At 43.7% G+C, this 20,604-nt stretch overlaps 1 long non-coding RNA gene across 3 annotated transcripts; it reads right to left on the bottom strand.

Annotated features, from left to right (window-relative positions):
- Positions 1-1,437: 1,437 nt before the first annotated feature.
- LOC136508596 (uncharacterized) lies at positions 1,438-5,565 on the bottom strand. 3 transcript variants are annotated; one of them, XR_010772041.1, is made up of 8 exons: positions 5,249-5,565; positions 3,488-5,189; positions 3,207-3,399; positions 2,917-3,117; positions 2,645-2,818; positions 2,170-2,556; positions 1,834-2,082; positions 1,438-1,753 (listed from the first exon to the last, which is right to left on the bottom strand). It is a non-coding gene; the product is annotated as an uncharacterized lncRNA (long non-coding RNA). The 3 variants fall into 3 exon arrangements; XR_010772040.1 differs by having other exon boundaries at positions 3,488-4,893; positions 5,107-5,565; XR_010772039.1 differs by having other exon boundaries at positions 3,488-5,565.
- Positions 5,566-20,604: the final 15,039 nt, after the last annotated feature.

Here is a 20,604-nt window from a genome sequence, read left to right on the forward strand (position 1 = left end):
TCTAGATTTCTAAACTTGCTAAACGGTGTACCACCACAACGGTCACCAAGGCGCTCTAGGGAGCCCATGGCGCATCTAGTGTACGATTTGCCTCGGCGCAGACTAGGTTGGCACGGGACAGGGAGATGGTGGCGTGCGTGAGGCCAAGTCAGGCAAGGCAGGGCGACGATGGCAATGGCACATGGCGTGGAGACGGCTACACGAGCGAGGCCAGGGCAGTCAAGATTGGTGGCGGCGGGAAGGGGCTAAGGCTGGGGTGGCGACGTCGCGTGAAGCGACACCACGCGGTCACGCGGATGTGTAACGGCGAGATTTCTACGAGCGTCCGTTCATCCCGCTGGGATAAGGTAGAGAGAGAAGTGAATATATGAAGAAAAAGGAAAAAAAAAAGTAGGGTATTATAGACATTTTATCATATTGAGTAACGATGAGAAGGCGTTCTACCAAACGTTTTTCTGATTAGAGAAGTTAGAGCTAAATAGAGGTATTGCATCCAAGAAGTTACTCCGTCCACAAAAAGAATGTAATTCTTGTTTTTCGAGAAGTCAAACAATTTGAACTTTGACTAAATTTATATAGAAATATACAAACATTTATGATACGAAGTAAGTATCATTGGGTTAATTATAGAATGTATTTTCATAGTGAATTTATTTGAAACCATAAATGCTAATACTATATACTATAAACTTGGTTAAAGTTGGATTTATTTGATCGACATGGATCCCACGATTGCATTCTTCTACGGAGGGAGAGAATACAGCTAAATATTTTTTAATTGGAGGCGGAGCTTAAAAAAAACTTGACCTCTGCAACCACAACTGTAGACGCCCTCTTTGCCGAGTGCTGGGGGCACTCGGCAAAGCCAGCCAAGCACTCGGCAAAGGCTTTGTCGAGTGCCGCACTCGGCAAAGGTCTCTCGGCAAAGATTTTATCAGCAAAAATTTCTTTGCCGAGTGCCAAAAATCGACACTCGGCAAAGTCTTTGCCGAGTGCCAAGCCCGCACTCGGCAAAAAAAATAACTGCCGTCAACATTTGACGCCGGCTTTGCCGAGTGCCTAGGGACTGGCACTCGGTAAAATTTGAATTTTTGCCGAGAGCCAGGGCTCAGCACTCGGCAAAGAAACCATTTTTAAAAAAAAAATCTTTTTAAAAATAGTCTTTGCCGAGTGGTACCATCTGGCACTCGGCAAAATTGACCTCTTTGCCGAGTGCTAGGCTGTGGCACTCGGCAAAACTGGGGAAGTAGCTATTTTTGCAGCATTTTTTTCCAGCTTTGCCGAGTGCCACACCCCTAGCACTCGGCAAAGACTTCTTTGCCCAGTGTTGGCACTCGGCAAAGCTGGGAAATTTGCAATTATTTTTTTGTTTGTTGCTTTCCTTCGAAAGCAAACACGCAAAACTCATATATAATACATGAGACAGCACACAGGCATTTAGCATCACATAAAACGCATACATAATCCATCACATACATCCAACATCCATCACAAGCACATCCAACATCCATCACAAGCACATCCTCCTGCATAATCTATCACACGCACATCCAATGTGCAAATCCATGACAACATTTAAGAAGTCTTCATCCAACACAAGTCCTAGATCAAGAAAAGTCAATGAAACATGAAGGGGCACCACCTACTGCCATGGATCCCAATGGGAGCCTGAAGGGGCACCTCCGTGCGGTGGTGGACCTGTCCAGCCGGGGTGTGTGTGCTGAGGCGAAGGAGTCGGGTTCGAACCCGACGACTGTTGCACAAAGGAGAATTGAATTCATTAGTATCTACACAAGCTAAAGGACTTGATCAACCATATATATATATACTCACCGAAGTGCCTAGAGCCAGAGGAGTAGGAGGCACAACTGGAGCGAGCAGTGACTGGGGCACCACCACACCCGGGAGAGTGGTGCCGAGGCTCGACATGAACGAGAACATGTCCTGCATCCTCTACGCCTCGGCCGCCCTCTGGGCCCTCAGGACCTCCTACTCGGCCCTCTCGGCCTCCCTCTGGGCCCTCTCCCTCTCCCTCTCGACCCTCTAGGCCTCCCTCTCGGCCTCCATCCTCTCCACAGTGGCCTGCAATATTCAATCACCAACGTTTAAATAATGCAAATGCAAGGTACATGTGTAAAAGTAATGAACGGCGAATGAAATAGAACTAACCTGGAGTGCCGCCATCTGCTGCAGTGTGCTCGCCTGCCGAGGTCGAATGGGGACGGAGGAGCTCGTGCTCTGTGCTCAGATCTAGGCGAGGTTGGGCACAGAGGTCGAGTCGACCATGTTGGAGGCCATCCAGTACCGGCCGTGCTGCTTCCCTCCTCCGAGCCTCATCACGAGGTCGGTATCAAGGGGCTAGGTGGCAGGGTCGAAGTCCTCCCCATGTCGCTCACGGGCCGATGAGGCGTAGTCGGTGAGCTTGCTGTGGACGCTCGTGTTGCTGTACGCCTCGGGCCCATCCTCCGGGTTGTAGACGGTGTCCGGGGCTGTCGCCTTGCCCTTGTGTGCCATGGTGTACGCCATGAACTCGTTGCATTCCTGGCTATCATGCGACTGGGATTGCGAGGAAAACACAAAGACGATTAGAAGTAATGAGAATTGAGCGTTAGAACAAATAAATAAATAAGTGCGTAGCGTGTACCCAGGCCTAGGCGTACGAACTGAGGGGCCGATTGCCTTGGTGGTGCGCTGGCCCACCCATCTGTAGGCGGCACTCCCGACAGAGGGCATGCCTCTCCCTCCACTCAACGGAGACCCACTTGTCCACGATGGCCGCCCAACAGTCTCTGTGGGTGGCGCACCAAGAAGGACACATCTGCATGCCATCAAGTATTGTATTAGAAATGTTAGAATATAAAATGAAGGCTACCTATTCTTCATGGAATGAGTCAGTAACAATGTTTTATAACTTACTGTGAGGTACTGCTCCCTGGTGAGTGTCATGGTCCTGGCCTCGCTCTTCCTCGGGTACCGACCAAGGACGTCGCACGAGTGGTTGATGTGGCACTGTAGCCTCGCCTCGTAGTACAGGCCCGTGACTCGGCCCCTGCATGCCCTATCCTGCACCTTCGTCACCCAGGCAGGGTCATGCCCCTCCTCCAACGTGAAGAAGTCCTGCATACAGACATCATGTGTCCTTTCATTATTTCAAGAACGTCTAATGATTTCATAGTATTGAGCAATGTAGTGTGATGTAGACTCACCCAGAACTCACGCCTGATCCGCCCCTGTACGGTGTCGTACACGGCGTCCACGGCGGAGTTGAAGTGGTCCCATGTCCAGGGAGGCGACTCAACCTGGGCGTGGGTGACCAAACCAGGGTAGTGCAGGCGGATCAGGCCGCCGAGGATCCCATTGCACTACCGATGATCGCCCCCGGACACAAGTTCCTAGTTCCTATAGGAGTCAGTTAGAAGAATTGTTAGTCCGCAGTTCGGTTTTCAGCATATGAACAAGAAGTGATGCAAAATGAACGGATACTTACTTGTCGCCCTTGGGACAAATCACCAGGGAAGAGATACATATCACATGTGATGATGTCCTGGTTTGTGAACACCATACGTGATGACGTCCTCCAAACATTTTCAAATTTTTACCACCGCATATGCATGTGATATCACGATATCTTGCCAAGTTTCATGATTTTCGGGATTCGTTTGAATTTTATAGAATTAAATAACCACTCGCACGCAAGTTCACGACGTTGCCCCGTGAGCACGTTGATCGAAATTTGGAGACAGTTCCTAGATTTAGCATAAAGTGACACTAACAAACAAGAATAACATTTTTGGAATGGATCAAAACTATTATTCGATGCACCTGCAGTTCAAACCTACATTTTCCAGAAAATTGCAAGAAAACGAAATAAAGTGAAGAAATATAACAAACAGCAATGAAATTGTGCCAAATTTGAACATGTTGTTCATGGTACAAATACAAATCTAAGAAAAAAAGTTGGTGGCAAAAAACAAAAAAAAATTATTTTGCCGAGTGCCAAGGTTTGGCACTCGGCAAAGTGAATATTTTACCAAGTGCTAGCCCTAGGCACTCGGCAAAGCCAATATTTTGCCGAGTGCCAAATAGAAGGCACTCGGCAAAGAGGACGACGTTGGGTACCGTTATCCCCGGGCGCCTCTTTGCCGAGTGCCCAACTTTGCCAATTGTCTGGCACTGGGCAAAGTTTGGCTTTGCCGAGTGCCTTATTTTGCCGAGTGCCAGACACTCGGCAAAGCCCTATTTGCCGAGTGCCAAGTTTCGTCGAGTGCGGCACTCGGCAAAGGTTGCCGAGTGCCCGATATTTGGCACTCGGCAAAGATTTGAGCACTGGACAAAATCCCGGTTTCATGTAGTGAACAGACGAGGTGGATCACTGTGACATGCATGGTAGTGGTACAGTTCAATCTCAGCTCCGTTCAGTTTTCGTCTTCCATTCATTCATTCGTTATGTAACAGTACTTACTACCTGTGTCACATTCTCATCTTTGAGGCCCTACGTACATGGGCTACTTAGCGGGGACGTGACTGGTGAAAAGAAGATGGATGGAAGACAAGCAGCACTGCAACACGCCACGCCATGCATGGTGAGCGGTGAGCGGTGAGCCATGACAGTTGACACGGACACCGTCTCCCAGTGCATGGCCACGGACAAGACAAACCTCGATCGTGTAACTTTACTGTAGGTTGGGGTGCCCTCGACGTGTCCCGTCTCCAAGCCCACCGTGGACGTCTGGCCGTGGGCCCATGGGTAAAATCTCAACACCATAGCATGCACCTCAGGCAACCACTAATATAAGTATGTTTTAGAATACGTATTAGTACTCATTTCTTAATTACTCCCTCCGTTTCACGTGGAAGACTGCACTTCTGGTTTTTCGAGGGGTAAAAAAAACCCTGAATGTAACGAAAGTTATACAAAAATATATTAACATTTATGATAGAAAATAAGTATCATTAGATTAATTATGAAATATATTCTCGTAGTAAACTATATCAAAGACATAAATGTTAGTACTATTTATTATAAATTTGGTCAAACTTAAACTAGTTTGGTCGACACAAACCCTGTAGTTACGTTCTTTTGTGGACGGAGGGCATAGTTCTTACCTTGAACTGTTTCTGGCTTGCCTTACTACGGGTGCGTCTCCTCTCGGAGCCGATTCACGCGCGACGAATCTCCTGAAATCACGCTAAGAGAGACCGGTTGTTATTGGAGGAGCCGAAAAATCAAGCTTTGACCTGCACCTACGTTCGACTGGACGCCGGTGCCCCTAGGCCAACATGTGTTATCATCCACCTCCCTCGCTCATGCGCTGGAGGTTGAAGATGAAGTGTTGCCGCCATCCAGCCTCGCGCACAGGAGCGACAGTCGGACTAGCATCTGAGCCGTTGGAGGTTGCGGCACGCCGAGAGAGGAGAGGCGACGGTCGGAGGCTGGCCGAGAGAGAAATAGGGAGGCGGGGCTGTAGTGGAGGAGCAAGAGGTCCGAGGCTGGCCGCCGGGCTACGACGAGCTGGGAGGGAATGGATGGCGCTCGGATGCGGGCTGAGTAAGAGGAGCGGCTTGTGCGGGTGGTGGTGTACTGGATAAGAATGGGAGAAAATGAGGAAAGAAAATAAAGAAAGAAATGGGGAAAAGGAAAAAAAAGAAGAAAAATGGTGGTATACTCCATCCCAAAGTAAAAAAAAATCAAGTTTTAGTAGGTTTGTAGTAAATATATAGCAGCATCTGTGTCTCCAAATAAGTTTGTTATAAAAATAGATATATTTAGAATGGTACATAAAAAAAAGTCATAATTTGACATGAATGCAAAGGGGAGTAACAAAAAAAAGTCGTTTACGTTTAGTGTGAGAGAAAAATACTGTTTCCGACTAAAAATTTATATCGTTTACGAGCAAACCAGGAGCGACGACTAGGCTCGTCTGGCCTACAATGGGCGAGCAGAACCACCTATCAGGCTCGACTGGCCCAAACCAGCGCAGATTGGGAACGGAGGACAGTGGTATGCAGGAGAAGGTCACGAGCGATGGCACATTTTCATTTTTAAGCAGCGTGAACGAAGTCAGATTTCCCGATCTGGTACTAAACTAAGGGCGCGCGACAAGGGATGTTAGCGGAGCGCTAGCGCGGCCGTGCTAGTGTTGATGTGCCAGCCGCCCCATTTGCAATTCGGAAGCCCGCTACTAGTGACGTCAATGGAAAAAAAAGAGAGAGAGAGAGAACAGTACAGTTTCACAGGTAGAGTACGTCAACCAAGCCGCACAAAAGGTTGACCCCGGCCGTCCCGCCTCCGGGCATGCACCTCAGGAATTTACTACTAGTATACGTTTTAGAATACGTATCACATGCCGAATATGGCTACTCATTTCTTAATTACTTATCCCGTTCACGCAATATAATTATCATTTCCAAAGTGTATGGATGGCCAACGGGCCAGCCCGACACGACATGGCACGGGCCCGTGAAAGCAGGGTCCGATGGGGGTCGGGCCCACACCGGGCCTCCCGGGCCGTGTGCCTCTTAGGGCCACGGGCCTGGCCTGTGGCCCAGGCACGGCACTATGGGTCATTTTCCATGCCGTGCCGGCCCGTTAAGCACGATCAGAATTACGGGCCGTGCCAGCCCACGGTCCGTTACCCTTGCAATCACAGAATCAATGTCGAAATGTCCAATACATTCACAGTTTCATACTTTCATTTCATTCACAGAATCATACAGATACAGAATCAAAGTCCAAATGTCTGATACATTCATAGTCCAACAGAGATATCAAACTCCAAACTCCAAAGCCAACAGATAATAGAAATAACCAAAATGAGCTGTTTAGTGCAATGTTGCATCATTAAAAATCTTTCTAGGTAAAATTCACCCTTGTGAGAAACCCTAAAAAAAGTGCAGCCAATTCTTAATTAAGTCTTACAAACCATTGTTCAAATGATAGACAAGTCTTTCATAGTCACACTCGCTCTTTCACAGTCACAGATCACACTCACACTCTCAAGAGTCAAGTCTCAACCTCACTAAGTAACAGGAGCACCACCAACAGCTTTATCTTCATCAAGGTACAAGTTCTGGAATGAGTCTTCCAGCTCTTGGTTGTCAACATCATGGCGTTCCTTTTTTTCTCCTAACTCCCAGTCCTTTATGCAGGTCAGCATCTCCACAGTCTCTGATGACAAGCACCACCGCCATTCCTCAATTATCCTGTCTGTCAAGCTGAAACAAGACTCCGAGGAGACAGTAGATACAGGAACTGATATGATATCTTTAACCATTATAGACAAGATTGAAAAGGTTAGCTTGTGGTCACGCCACCACATAAGTAGGTCAAAATCATCCTCATAAGAAGTGACATTGTCACTATCTAAGTAAGCTGAGAGCTCACAAACAGCAGAAGTAGATAAAGATGAAGTGGCAAGGAGAGGAAAAGGACCAACAACACCTGATCCACGGCCAAAGATTCTTCCCCATGCTTGCTTTTTCTTACCTATATGATGTGACGGTTGTGCAACCCTTTAAGACTTAGCTGCACCAAACTTGCTCTCATATTTGTTAAACAGTTTATACAATTCAGTTTTGACATCAGCATAGTATGAACTGTACTCAGAACCAGTGTATTCACCAAGTAATTGCAGCACATTAAAGAAACCTCTCATCTTAGCTCTAGGATCAAGAATGAATGCATATGAATATAACAGAGGTATGTCCTGCCAATATTTAAGGAATTTAAGCTTCATAGGATATAAAATAGCTCTCATATTTTGATCTTTTTTACATACATGCAAATAAGAAGCAATCTCTAGGATATGGTACAGAACAAGTGACTTGTAGGATAATAAACACCAGACAGAACAACAGTGGAGTCATAGAAGAGTTCTAGGAACTCCAATAACTTCTCAGCAAAATACCAATGATTTGTAGTCAACAATTGTGAACCACAATGGAAATTAATGAACACAGAAAAGACATTATTGTATGGAAGCAAGTGTTTAAGCATCAGGTAAGTAGAATTCCATCTAACATCTATATCCAAGCCAAACTTTCTAGGTCTAACACCCTTAGCATTATAGTATTCCTTGAACAATATAATTATTTGATTAGAGGAATTTAGGAAGTTAATTATAGTTCTAAAATCTTCTGTGTAAGGTTTCAACCTCTTTAATCTAGATTTTACAATGATATTAATGATATGACAAGTACAACATTGATGTACAAGACTATACTGACGGCTACTAGGATGTAAAGGATCAAGTGAAGGATCAGGACCCAAGTAACTAGCAAATAGATGTGTCAAAGTGTTCATAGCCTTAGCATTAGAAGAAGCATTGTCTAGAATAACAGAAAATCTTGTCAATCAGACAATACTCCTCAACCATAGTAGCAATTCTTTTAGCAATATTTTCACCAGAATGTTTAACCCCAATCAGCCTAAGACCAATAACATTTTTCTGTAACTTCCAATCAGCATTCACATAGTGAGCAACAACACTAATATAGTCCTCCTTAGCATTACCAGACCAAATGTCTAAAGTCAAAGCAACAGAAGAAGTAGCAGGCAACACAAAATTCTTAAGCATATCACGACTTTCAGTAAACAGCTTACCAAGATCTCTAGTGGTGGTCTGTCTAGAAACCTTGGCAAACCTAGGGTTATGAGTAAGAACAATGTAATCCTCCCAGGCCTATGTCTCGCTTATACCTAATGGAAGGTCAAGTCTAGCAATCAACTGGCACAACTTAGATTGAGCAATAGCAGGATTATAGTCCCAGTTATGCACAGATCCATCAGGATTGAAAGAAAGCCTAGACTGAACCCTAGTAGCGTGATCAACCTTTTTTCCTACAAGATTTCTGGTGTCTAATCAAATGGCCAGTGCCAGCAAAAGATCTAGCAGACAATTTACTCTTACACATTTTACAGATAGCAGCAGTTCGAATCTTTGAACCATTCACAGTATCATAGATCTCATCAAAACAACCCAGACACCAGATTTACGCTTACCAAGAGATGAGATACCATCTGTGCTATTGGAGCCGACTGGCGTCCCTGTCGCCGTCGCCGACGACGCCAGCGCCGCCCCTCCACCACCATTGCCACCGTCCAGATCGATCAGAGTAGAGCCGCTACCAACATCGATACCCAACAACATAGCAGCGTCGTCACGGATATCGTCGTGGTCCTCGGGGACCAGCCCTGCCGCAATCAGGTCATCGTTGCCAGTGAGTGCATAGACGACATCGTCGTCATCCTCCATGGCGACCTTGACCGTGGACGGCTGATCTCCAACACCGTTCCTCAACGGTGCGCGTGGCCATCGTGCCCGGTCTATGCCACAGGAAGAGGACGAGGCATCGGCAACCGACCTATGCGGAGGAGAAAAACAGAGAGTCAGAGAGATAGAGATCCAGATCTTGGGTCAGTCACTCGGTCTCAGAGACACAAGAAGATAGATCTAGGGTTAGGGTTAGGGTTAGGGTTCGTGGACTACCTACGCAACCAGAGCCTGGTGCCGGAGATGACGAGGGCCACCTAGAGGAGAGACATCGATTAGAAACAACGATGAACGGTGGAGGAGGGATGGACGGGAACATGGTCACAAACTCACATAGTTCACCGAGAGCGAGAGGTCAAGAGGAGATAGGGAGAAGGGAGGAGAGTGGAGACAGGGTCAGATAGGCAGATCGAGGTCACCGGAGTCAGGGACGACGGACGAGATCACGAGAGAGAGCTCAGATTCGCTAGATCGTGGATGCGGCCGATGCGGGCGAGAGAGAGCAGAGATTGCACCGCGACGAGCGAGTGGGGATTAGGGTTAGGGTTGAGAGCGGACTGTGGAGTGGGTGACTGGGCGAGCGCGGAGCGGCTCAGCCGATGCTCCCCGCTTATATATACGGGGGCGCGGGGAGGGGGCCGGTCGGTGGTAGGCCGAGCTGCCAGCGGGCCTTCGGTTGAGGAGCGGGCCATGCCGTGTCGGCTCACCTGCTCCTCCGGGCCATGCCAGCCCGGGCTCGCTCGCCGCTGGGCCGGGCCAAAAAAAATGGGCCTTGGGCCGGGCCGACGGGCTCGGGCTGCATGGCCATATATACCGAAGGGTCAAAAAATTTGAACTTTGACTACAGTTTATAAAATTGTACTAACATTTATGATACAAAATAAGTACCACTAATATGTTTTACAATACGTATCACCAGTGCCGGTCCTAGGAATGTTTAGACCTAGAGCAAAACTAAATTTCTGGGTTTTTAATATAAACACCATAACAATATTTTTATAAACACATGTATAAACAGAACATTACCAATAAGCATTCAAAGAGTATCTAAAAATATATTCATAACAAATAAATAATTAATAAATTGCCTTAAAATTCTTTGTAATGTTCTTCGATGCAAACTGTCGTCAATTCGTTCGAAATTCATGAAGTGCTTGTATAAATTAAAGAGTTAACGGAAACGATCTAACCCGAGCGTCCGACCCTCCCAACAATATCTGAGAGACTCTCCAGACTCATGTGTCTCATAGACAACCACCCATTCCCTAATTAATTCCTATCCACTCATTTCTCAGCCTCCATCGACACCACCTCCTACTCTGTCTCTTTTTCAAACTCCTCGTTGCGCTGTTGATGGCCTCCTCTCTCTCTCTCTCATCTAGACAGACTGCGCCAGAGTGCTGCTTGTTGGCTACCGCACCTCAGCAGGTAGGCCATGGGCACCGGCGATGCCATGTTTTAAGTGTTTTAGACGTATATTTCAAGTGTTTTATCTGAATGTAACGTATGTTGCAATGGTTATATACGCGTGTTGCGAGCGTATGTTTCATGTTGCAAGTATATGTTTCAAGTGTCTCAGGTGTTTTAGATGTATGTTTCAAGCGTTTCATCCGGATGTTGCACAAGTATATCTGTATGTTGCATAACATGCATGTTGTATAATATAGCTTCTATGCTAATATTCATGCAGGAGTGGAGATAGTTGCAGCTCGACGAGAGCACAACATAGTGATATACATTCAAGTGTAATGTGGAATGTTGGTATTCAATCCAACATAATAAATAACAACAACATGCAAAGCTACAAGCTTGCAATTAGTGCAATGTAGAGAAAGTTAACTCGGCCGAAAGGGCCGCGGCTAGAACTTCAAGTCCTTATACATGCACTTAAAGATAGATTTAGGAAGGCTATGCCTATAAAATATTAATTACCCACAATTTCTCATGCCTTTACCCAAGTTCCTCCTCCTTTTCGTGCCATAACTACTTCAAGTAGTAATATGCTTCATGCATCATCTATGAATAATCATTTCTAATGTTCCATAGAATCCAATCATACTTCTCTAGTATTCATTAGTTCTGACATGAAATTCACATATCAAGCGTACTATTCATGTACAACAACATATTCAGAGTAGGACATAGACTTCTAGCTTTTGGGCTATTAAAACTTAGTTTTAGGATTATATTATTTCTTGGTAAAATTGATCCTTCCAAGATTAGCTAATATGCCAATATAGTCTAATTATTCATGTACTTCTAGGAAATCTAGATTCCGTTCTACCTACATGGTAGTACCCCACAAAGAACTATAACCTTCATGGTTAATTGAGGCTTGTTAGTGGATAAAATCATTGCAAAAATAATTTAGATAGGCAAAAATAGGCAATTATTTATATGTGAAACATATAAATCTATAATTCATTCCATGCAAGATTAACACATATTACTGCAAGTAAGAATTACTGCTAAGAATATGGAATCCTTCATATTAGCCTTCAAGCTGATAAATTAACCATTAACTCTTCTTTGAGTAAGAACAACTTAATTCAACGGGAACTAAAACTTAAAGCACCACCACCACTACCAATACTTCACAATATAGTAGTTTTAAAGACAAAACAAATCTTTAAACACATGATTTAAGTTCTTCTAGAGAAACCTTAAAAATTCTTATCCATTCCTACATGTCTTAGCTTCTATGCTTGACATTTAGCAGCTTCGCATGCATGCTTTATTTTATAGTGGTGATATGTAATCATGATCCTTCTAGGAGTGCAACATATGCAAGTCATATATCCTGGTTCATAGAGTTGTCTAAAAATTCTAACTCAACTTCTATTTGAGTAATTTCTGACCACAAATTTAAATACTTCATGTATTACATTGCTCTTTGATATGCTATATATAAGTGACATTTCTTCGAGAATATTCATCGATAAAATCTTATTTACAATCTTATCTTCTATGACATTTAATACAAAGCTTCAGGCCATTGTGTTTGTTTATAGAGCAGCGTATATATCTTATATGGTCATGTAAGCTTGAAAATTCAATTTTCAATAATATGAGATATCTTCTAAAATTTCTCATGTAGTGAGTCCCATAAGACCTTTGAGATTTATTGTGGACACATACTCATTCTTGAGAGTAATGCCAGGAACTATAGTGCCTGAGTCTACTCCGCTTCAGTGGTAGTAGAATATCCTACTAGGATTTAATAATGACCATGCTATATAATTCTATCATTCATGACAAATCCAGGATATTCCTTTTTCATGAAGGTATGCATATATTATTATTACTGGAATAATCATGCGCGTATGAGTTTACTACACGTAAACAAGTGGCAAAGTGCAAAAAGATAGTGGATGGTTATGCAAAATACTGTTAGAAGCATCCTAACATTTTTCAGGATTATGGTATATGCAAATTTTCAGAATTAATATCAAATATCCATTCATCCCAAAAATTCATTATGCTAGGGAAAACAAATATAAGTCTCTCAAATGCGATAAGTCTAAGGTTTTGCAGGATTTAGAGAGCTCATATACCATTTTTGTAGTGTAATTGTTCAAAACTTATTCTTACAATTACATGGTATATAAAATTCATAACAGGCTTGCACTAGCATTTCTTAGAATCGAAATTAAATCCAAAGCGTAGAAAAATTTCAGAATTAAATCTACTCTTAATTTCAAAAAAAAATAAAGCTAGGCAAAATAATAATTAAACTACAGATTTAATGTTGCATACAAAACTCTTATACATGCGGTATAAGAAATATGCATAAACAGCTATGAAAACTGAAATTCTCGAGGGGTTATATTCAGAAACACCCAGAATCTGTATTTTTCAGAAAGTATAGGCGCTATTCTACAAGAATATCAAATCTATACTTAATTTCTGCAAGAAATCAAGACCTTTTGTAAAATTTTTGGATTAATAGAAACAGATCCTTTTATTTTAGATTTTTATATTCCCTCCATGATCTATCCAGTCTTCGAGACTTTTCCCTTAATAAATATAAATATAATCTTCCCCTCAGCTCCTAAACCGCTAAAGCCTTCATACAGGATTAGGGCTGTCGGCAAGGATTTCAAAACCTAGTCGCTTCCTAAGCCAATCGCTTCGAGCGGGCTGGTACCACGGCCGCGAGTGCCAAGCTTCGCGTGCGGGCGGAGATCCAAGAGAGTACGTGCATTGGCGACTATGGTGGGTGCATAGGAGCATAGGGATGACGAGTTGGGGCTGTGGTGGGTGCAAAGAAACAAAATAGTGTAGCACTTTCAACCGCTGAAGTGGAGTACATTTCGGCCGGTAGTTGTTGTGCTCAATTACTTTGGATGAAGGCTACCTTGAGTGACTTTGGAATCAAGTTCAAGCAAGTGTCATTGCTATGTGACAATGAAAGTGCCGTAAAGCTCACCAACAACCTGGTTCAACACTCAAGAACAAAGCATACAGATGTCCATCATCACTTCATAAGAGATCACCAACAAAAAGGGGACATTTGCATAGAGAGTGTGGGCACCGAAGATCAACTTACCGACATATTCACCAAGCCACTTGATGAGAAGAGGTTTTGCAAGCTAAGGAATGAATTGAACATACTTGACTTCTCCAATATGTGTTGATGCACCCTCATTATATGACATGCCTCTCCTTCGAATAATCCAATGTAAAAGTTGAGTGGCATGGCATACATCCTTGCTAAGGACATGATTAGTGCATTTAGACATATTTCACATTTGAATAGGCTCATTCATGAAAATCAATGAATTGGATGCTTGTATGGTACCACTATTGCTTGTATGTTTGAAATGATCTAGTGGTAGCATATGACATGTTTATGGGCTTGCAAACCTAGTGTTTGATTTAGAAAATGAGCTATAAGTGTTTAACTCAACATGGTACAAGATAACCCTTATTTGGAGGTGTGAAGAAGCTTGTCCTTGGATCAAACCGAGTTAAATAACTTTTGCAAGTAATCTAGATTGAACCAAATTGGAAAATGATCCTCATTTCACATGGTTTCACCTCAACATATCTATAATTTAAGGCCACCTTTTGTGCAAATTGTTGACATTAATAATCCTACCCTATCTATACTTTAAGCCTTTGTGGTCATTGATGACAAAGGGGGAGAAATAGTGTACAAAGATAGTGAAACAAAGGGGGAGAGATAATATATGATAAAAGAAGGATTTAAATAGTGTACAAAGATAGTGAAACAAAGGGGGAGAGATAATATATGACAAAAGAAGGGGATCAATTAAAAAAATTGAGCATACAAATAGGGGGAGCAAGCTCATAAAATTGTATGGTGCATTTGAATGAGCATTACATATGTTTGCTTGCATGGCATAAGTTTTAATTTCAAATATCCATGCTTGTGTGGTGTATGCTAGTTGTAGGTTTGAATGTTGAAATGAAAAACTAGCATGCATAGGCTAAGTAACTAGACTTATGTTCATTCTATGGAAACTAGACTCTTGCATGTAAGGTTGATCTCACGGGGTATTCAAGTTCTTGTATATGTCTAGTTACTAATGGTGCTAAGGATGGTATATTGGTGCACTCCGTTTGGTATCACGCTTCAAAGGTCCATCTCTTATACCTTAGCATCATTTGGTAGAAATTGACTCCTATATTTCCTATCTAATCATATGTGCAAAGCTTCAATCTAAACTCTTAGCACATATGTAGGGGGAGCAATTGCTATCATATGGAGTTCATGAAACCTGCCCATATCCTTTACACATGGTAAATATGCTTGGGCAAGCAACATGGATTCAAATGAACTTTAATTCATATCTTTGTATAAGGGTTGTCATTAATTACCAAAAAGGGGGAGATTGAAAGCTCTAGTTTGGTTTTGATTAATTGATGAAACCCTAAGTGCTAACCTAGTTTATCAAGATGATTATGAAGATAGGTAGCACTACTCCAAGTGATGAAGCAATGGTGAAGATCATGACAATGGTGATGGCATGGTGATGGTCAAATGCTTAAACTTGGAAAAGAAGAAAGAGAAAAACAAAAGGCTCAAGGCAAACGTATAAAATGCAGGAGCCATTTTGTTTTAGTGATCAAGACACTTAGTGAGTGTGATCACATTTAGGATAGATAGCCGTACTATTAAGAGGAGTGAGACTCGTATCAAAATGCGGTTATCAAAGTGCTACTAGATGCTCTAATTCATTGCATATGCATTTAGGATCTAGTGAAGTACTAACACCCTTGAAAATGTTTGTGAAAATATGCTAACACATGTGCACAAGGTGATTCACTTGGTGGTTAGCACATTTGAGCAAGGGTGAAGAAGACAGAGGTGATGCCAGCGTCGATCAAGTGACCGGACGCTGGATCCGAATGCACCAGACGCTGACTGCCTACGTCTGATCGCGCTGACCTGGCGGTACAGTAGCTAGGGTATACCACCAGACGCTGGGCTATGTCCGGTCGAGGAAAAATGGATTTGGACCCTTACTGTACTCGACCGGACGCTGAGGCTCTAGCGTTCGGTCAGTAATACCAGAGCGTCCGGTCGGCACTTAGCCGTTGTGATCTGACGGTTCAGTTTTAACTCAGAATGACATGTGGCATAAATTAGTGGACTGGACACTGAGTCTAGGGTTCGGTCAGTCTGACCAGAGCATCCGGTCAGAGCACGTTTTGCCCAGTGAAGGGGTACAACGGCTCTATTTCGTGGGGGCTTCTATTTAAGCCCCATGACCGGCTCAAGCTCACTCTCTTGCACATTTTCATTGACATAGCAACCTTATGAGCTTAGCCAAAGGCCTCCCACTCATCTCCATCATTGATTCATCATCTTTGTGAGATTGGGAGAGAATCCAAGTGCATTGCTTGAGTGATTGCATCTAGAGGCACTTGGTATTCGTGTTGCGCTGCGGATTTCGCTTGTTACTCTTGGTGGTTGCCACCACCTAGACGGTTGGAGCAGCGGTGGAGGATTGGCACGAGTTGGTGATTGTTCGTGACCATCTCCAGTGATTGTGAGGGGAGTTGTACCTTCCTCGGCGGAGCGCCGAAAGGTAACTCTAGTAAATTGCTCGTGTCATTGAGTTACCTCACTTGTGGGTTGGTTCTTGCGGTGTCCTATCGTGTGGACAAGGTTTGTGAAACACCTCTTAGCCGCTAAACCACCAAGTGTTGGTCGACACAATGGGGACGTAGCGTGTTGGCAAGCACGTGAACCTAGGGAGAAAATCGATTGTCTCTTGTCTTTGGCATTCTCCCGGTGATTGACTATATATTCATCTTGTGATTGGTTCATCCCCTACACATCGGTATAATCACTCTATTCACTTATTTACATTCTTGCAAACTAGTTGATACAAGCTCTTTAGTGTAATTAGAATTGAGAGCTTGCTTTATTATTTACATTCATCTAGTTGAGCTCTTTAGAGTAGCAAGGTTGAGAGCTCTTACTGAGTAATTACATAGCAAGTTTGTGTGCCTAAGTAATCATTGCAACTAGAATTGTTGGATAGGTGGCTTGCAACCCTTGTAGAGCTAGAGCAAGTTTGCATTACGCCATTTGTCATACTAATCAAATTGCTCTAGTTGATTTGTAGATTTTTAAATAGGCTATTCACCCCTCCCTCTAGCCATATTAGGACCTTTCACAGGGAACCATTCCGGTTTCGGTGATCCATCGGGTTTGGTGGTGGTGGTGGATTATCACCCGAATCGGTTTTCAGTTTGAGTTTGGGCTTAGAGTTCAGGTCCACAAAGACCCCACCCATCCTGAATCCACCCCATTGCCATCCCTAGTTGGGGAAGCCCACGAAGAATATGGGGCAGACCTCCCCTTGGAAGAGACACAAATAGGTGATAATGTAATGTAATGTAAAATCCAAACCCTACCAAGGGGTCACTTGTAAATAACCATTTCCAATATAAGTTCCCAAGGCATGAGGGGCTCTCCCACCCACTCTCATTTGCTTGCTCTTAAACCGTAGCTCTCACCTCTCCTTATACTACCTAACTTTTTTTTGAAACTTCTGGCAAACTTTGTTAATTTACATAGATGGTTCCATCGTTTATAAGAAATTGTAAGATAGATGAAGGGGGATCATCTACCCAAACCTGATAACTCTTATGTAATAAAGCTTGCCTAGCTAATTCATGGGTTGTTACAAGATCTATTACAAATAACTAATAGTTATGTCACCAAATTCCTTCCATAGTTGGACGACTTCTTTGTAGATTGTGACTGTAGCCGTGCCCGATAACTTTCTCCTCTATAACTTGTTCGAAACCGTAGTTCTAACAATCTAATTTTTTCAAAACAACAAATTCAATTTGATAATTGTCAGTTAAAACGTGGACAACTCGATCAGTGAGCACATCCAAGCCCCGAGTCGTCATCCGATTCTTGCTAGGAGGCAGGAGCGCCACCTCCAGCGCGAGGCGGAGGAGCCTCGCCGTGGTGCACTGCTGCACGGTCACATGCGGGCGGGCAGGGATTGATGTGGTGTGGGTGGGCGGCGGTGGTGGGCGAAAGTTCGCAGTGCACTGTTGCACGGTCACATGCGGGCGGGCGGCGATTGATGTGGCACGGGTGGGCGGCGGCGGTGGGCGAAAGTTTGGGGGCTGCTCCTCTTTGCTGCTCCCTGCTCTCTACCGAAATGAATTGAATTGTGCCATACAGATCTGCACAAAAATCCATACAAAACTTCACACGATCAAGCGATTTATAAAAAAAATAAAGTACAATTAGAAAACTGAAATTAAAAATTGATCAAAATACCTACATAATAAGATCTTTTCCGCGACTTGTCGCCACAACTAACGAGCTAGCCTTTCATAGAATCTCCTCAAGATGTAATTGTAATTAGCAATATAATTGTTAATCTGGTTATGACCAATCTGAACCCAGGTGAAAGTGGGTACTGCAAGTTTCAAATGCAAAGAAACAGTTGGAAGTATTTTGTCAAAAAGATTCAAACTGAAAAGATTTAATGATTACATTATGTTCCAGGAAATAGGAATTGGGATGCGCTAGATGGGTCAAGGAGCCGGATGGTACAGCTCTCGGCAACACAACTGTTTGAGCTAATTGTGGCGGGGTTTAGATATGAGCTTGACCTTCAACTGCTTCAATTTTAGATAAGAGATCTATGGCCATTTGAACCTTCTTCACAAACGACCGCGCAAAACCTTGAGTGACAAGCGATGAATTAAAATGGATTTAGCTATCAAATAAGTGCATTTGATAAATCAAGTAATTTTATCATATATTCTCTCTTACCATTCACAGCATCATTCATTTGTCGGCGTTGGAACACATCACAAATGTCAACATTAGTATTATAGGCCCTTGTATAGTAAGAGTGGTCATTCATTATACGGCCAATATCTCCATAGACGTCAAGAAGATATTTGTTCAGTATACAAAGACGTGCATTTTGTCCAGGATTAAAACCTGGTGGATATGAATACTACAAAAAAAGACGACGTGGTAGCTTCAGAAACAAAAGACAATGGTGCTGCAAACAAGATGACATTGCTTCATCAGAAACAAAAGATAGTAGAAGGCATGGTATCTTCAGAAACAAGATACAGCACACAGCCCAAAATCCCCTGCATAGAAGAACGATGAAATCCAATAACCAATACATAGCAGAACACTGACCCTGACCATTAGATGGACAACTTGTTTGCCAACATCACAAACTTTGCCATCCCAAATCAACATCAGAAATATAACATTAGACTAGGTATTGCCATCCAAATCAACAATAGAAATATAACATCAGACTAGGGCCTTGTTTAGTTGGTGAAATTTTTTTAAAAATGGTACTATAGCACTTTCGTTGTTATTTGGCAATTAGTGTCCAATCATAGTCTAATTAGGCTTAAAAGATCCGTCTCGTGAATTTCGTCTAAACTGTGTAATTAATTTTATTTTTTATTTATATTTAATGCTTCATGCATGCGTCCAAAGATTCAATGTGACGGGGAATCTTGAAAAATTTTGCAAAATTTTGGGAACTAAACACTACCTAGGTATTGCTATCCAAATCAACATCAGAAATATAACATCAGACTAGGTATTGCCATCCAAATCAACATCATATCAAAACACGGTACAAATTCATCGTTACCTCTTCAGGTACTTCGAGCGTCCGGGTCACACAGATCGGCACTAGTCGTGGAGGAGGGGTCACGCGGCGCAGCACTGGTGGATCACAGATGGGGCGGATGTCATTCCCATTTTTGTAGCGCCAATGGCCCATCTCACGAACGCGAGAAACAAACAGCATATCTGAGGAGAGGAAGAAGAAAAATCACGAATGTGAAAAAGGAAAAGGAACAACAGATCTAAGGAGAGGAAGAATAAAAATCACGAACGAGGAATAGCAGATCTGAAAGAGAGGAGAAAGGAAGAGTAGGGCATTCACCTAGATTGAAACGCAACGATGTGAGGTGGGGGCGGGGGCGGCGTAGGCGGTGCCGGGTGGGGACACGAGGCGAAGAAGGTGGAGGAGGAAGGTGGGTGTAGATGGCGCGGTGGAGGCGGGGGCGACGTAGGCGGTGACCGGTGAGGACGAGGAAGGTGGAGGCTGTAGATGGTCGTAGATGGAGTGGTGTAGGCGGAGAGATTTGATTATTTAGGACTTAAAACATTGGCCTTTGATCATGTTGACACTGGACCCACATTCATAGACACAGATAGACCCATTTGTCATTCACCTGAGTGTCAACGTAATCAAGAATTCAATCTTTTTGAGTCCTAAATATGTAATTAATTCAGTGTAGGCGGGGGCGGCGCAGCGGTGGTGTCGATCGCGTGGAGGAAATGCTCCAAGGTGGAAGAATGCGGACGGGATTGTGGCGCACGGACGGGAGTCGGTGCCGCGGTGTTGGGGAGGGCGGGAGGGCGGGAGGGAGACGCTTGTGCTCTCTGTGCCTGGGCCGGTGGAGAGTGCAGAGAATTTGGCCTAATATCTAGTGGCACTTCCGACTAAAAATCAAAGATACTATAAGAGGGTATTTTGGGCCACGGCCCTAGTGGCCCAGGGCCCATATCCGCCCTTTTCAATGGAATTGGAGCTAGCAAATGCTGACTGTGCCAGGCATCATCTGCGTCTGGGTCTAAAAAAAAGGGGCTCTTGCGTTTGTACCCTTGTTTTGTATCGAAATTGTGATTTTGCCCCTATTTTTTTGACTTTGTGAATTTACCCCTACTGTGCCATTGACGAAGCACCAGTTTGCCCCTGCTCCGTCATCCACCCCTAACGGTGTTAATCTTTGTACAAAAGGACATAAATGCCCATGCGATTTTGCCCCTGTTTGTTAT

This window comes from Miscanthus floridulus, chromosome 15 (assembly GCF_019320115.1).
Source record: "Miscanthus floridulus cultivar M001 chromosome 15, ASM1932011v1, whole genome shotgun sequence".
In the NCBI taxonomy this organism is placed as follows: domain Eukaryota; kingdom Viridiplantae; phylum Streptophyta; class Magnoliopsida; order Poales; family Poaceae; genus Miscanthus; species Miscanthus floridulus.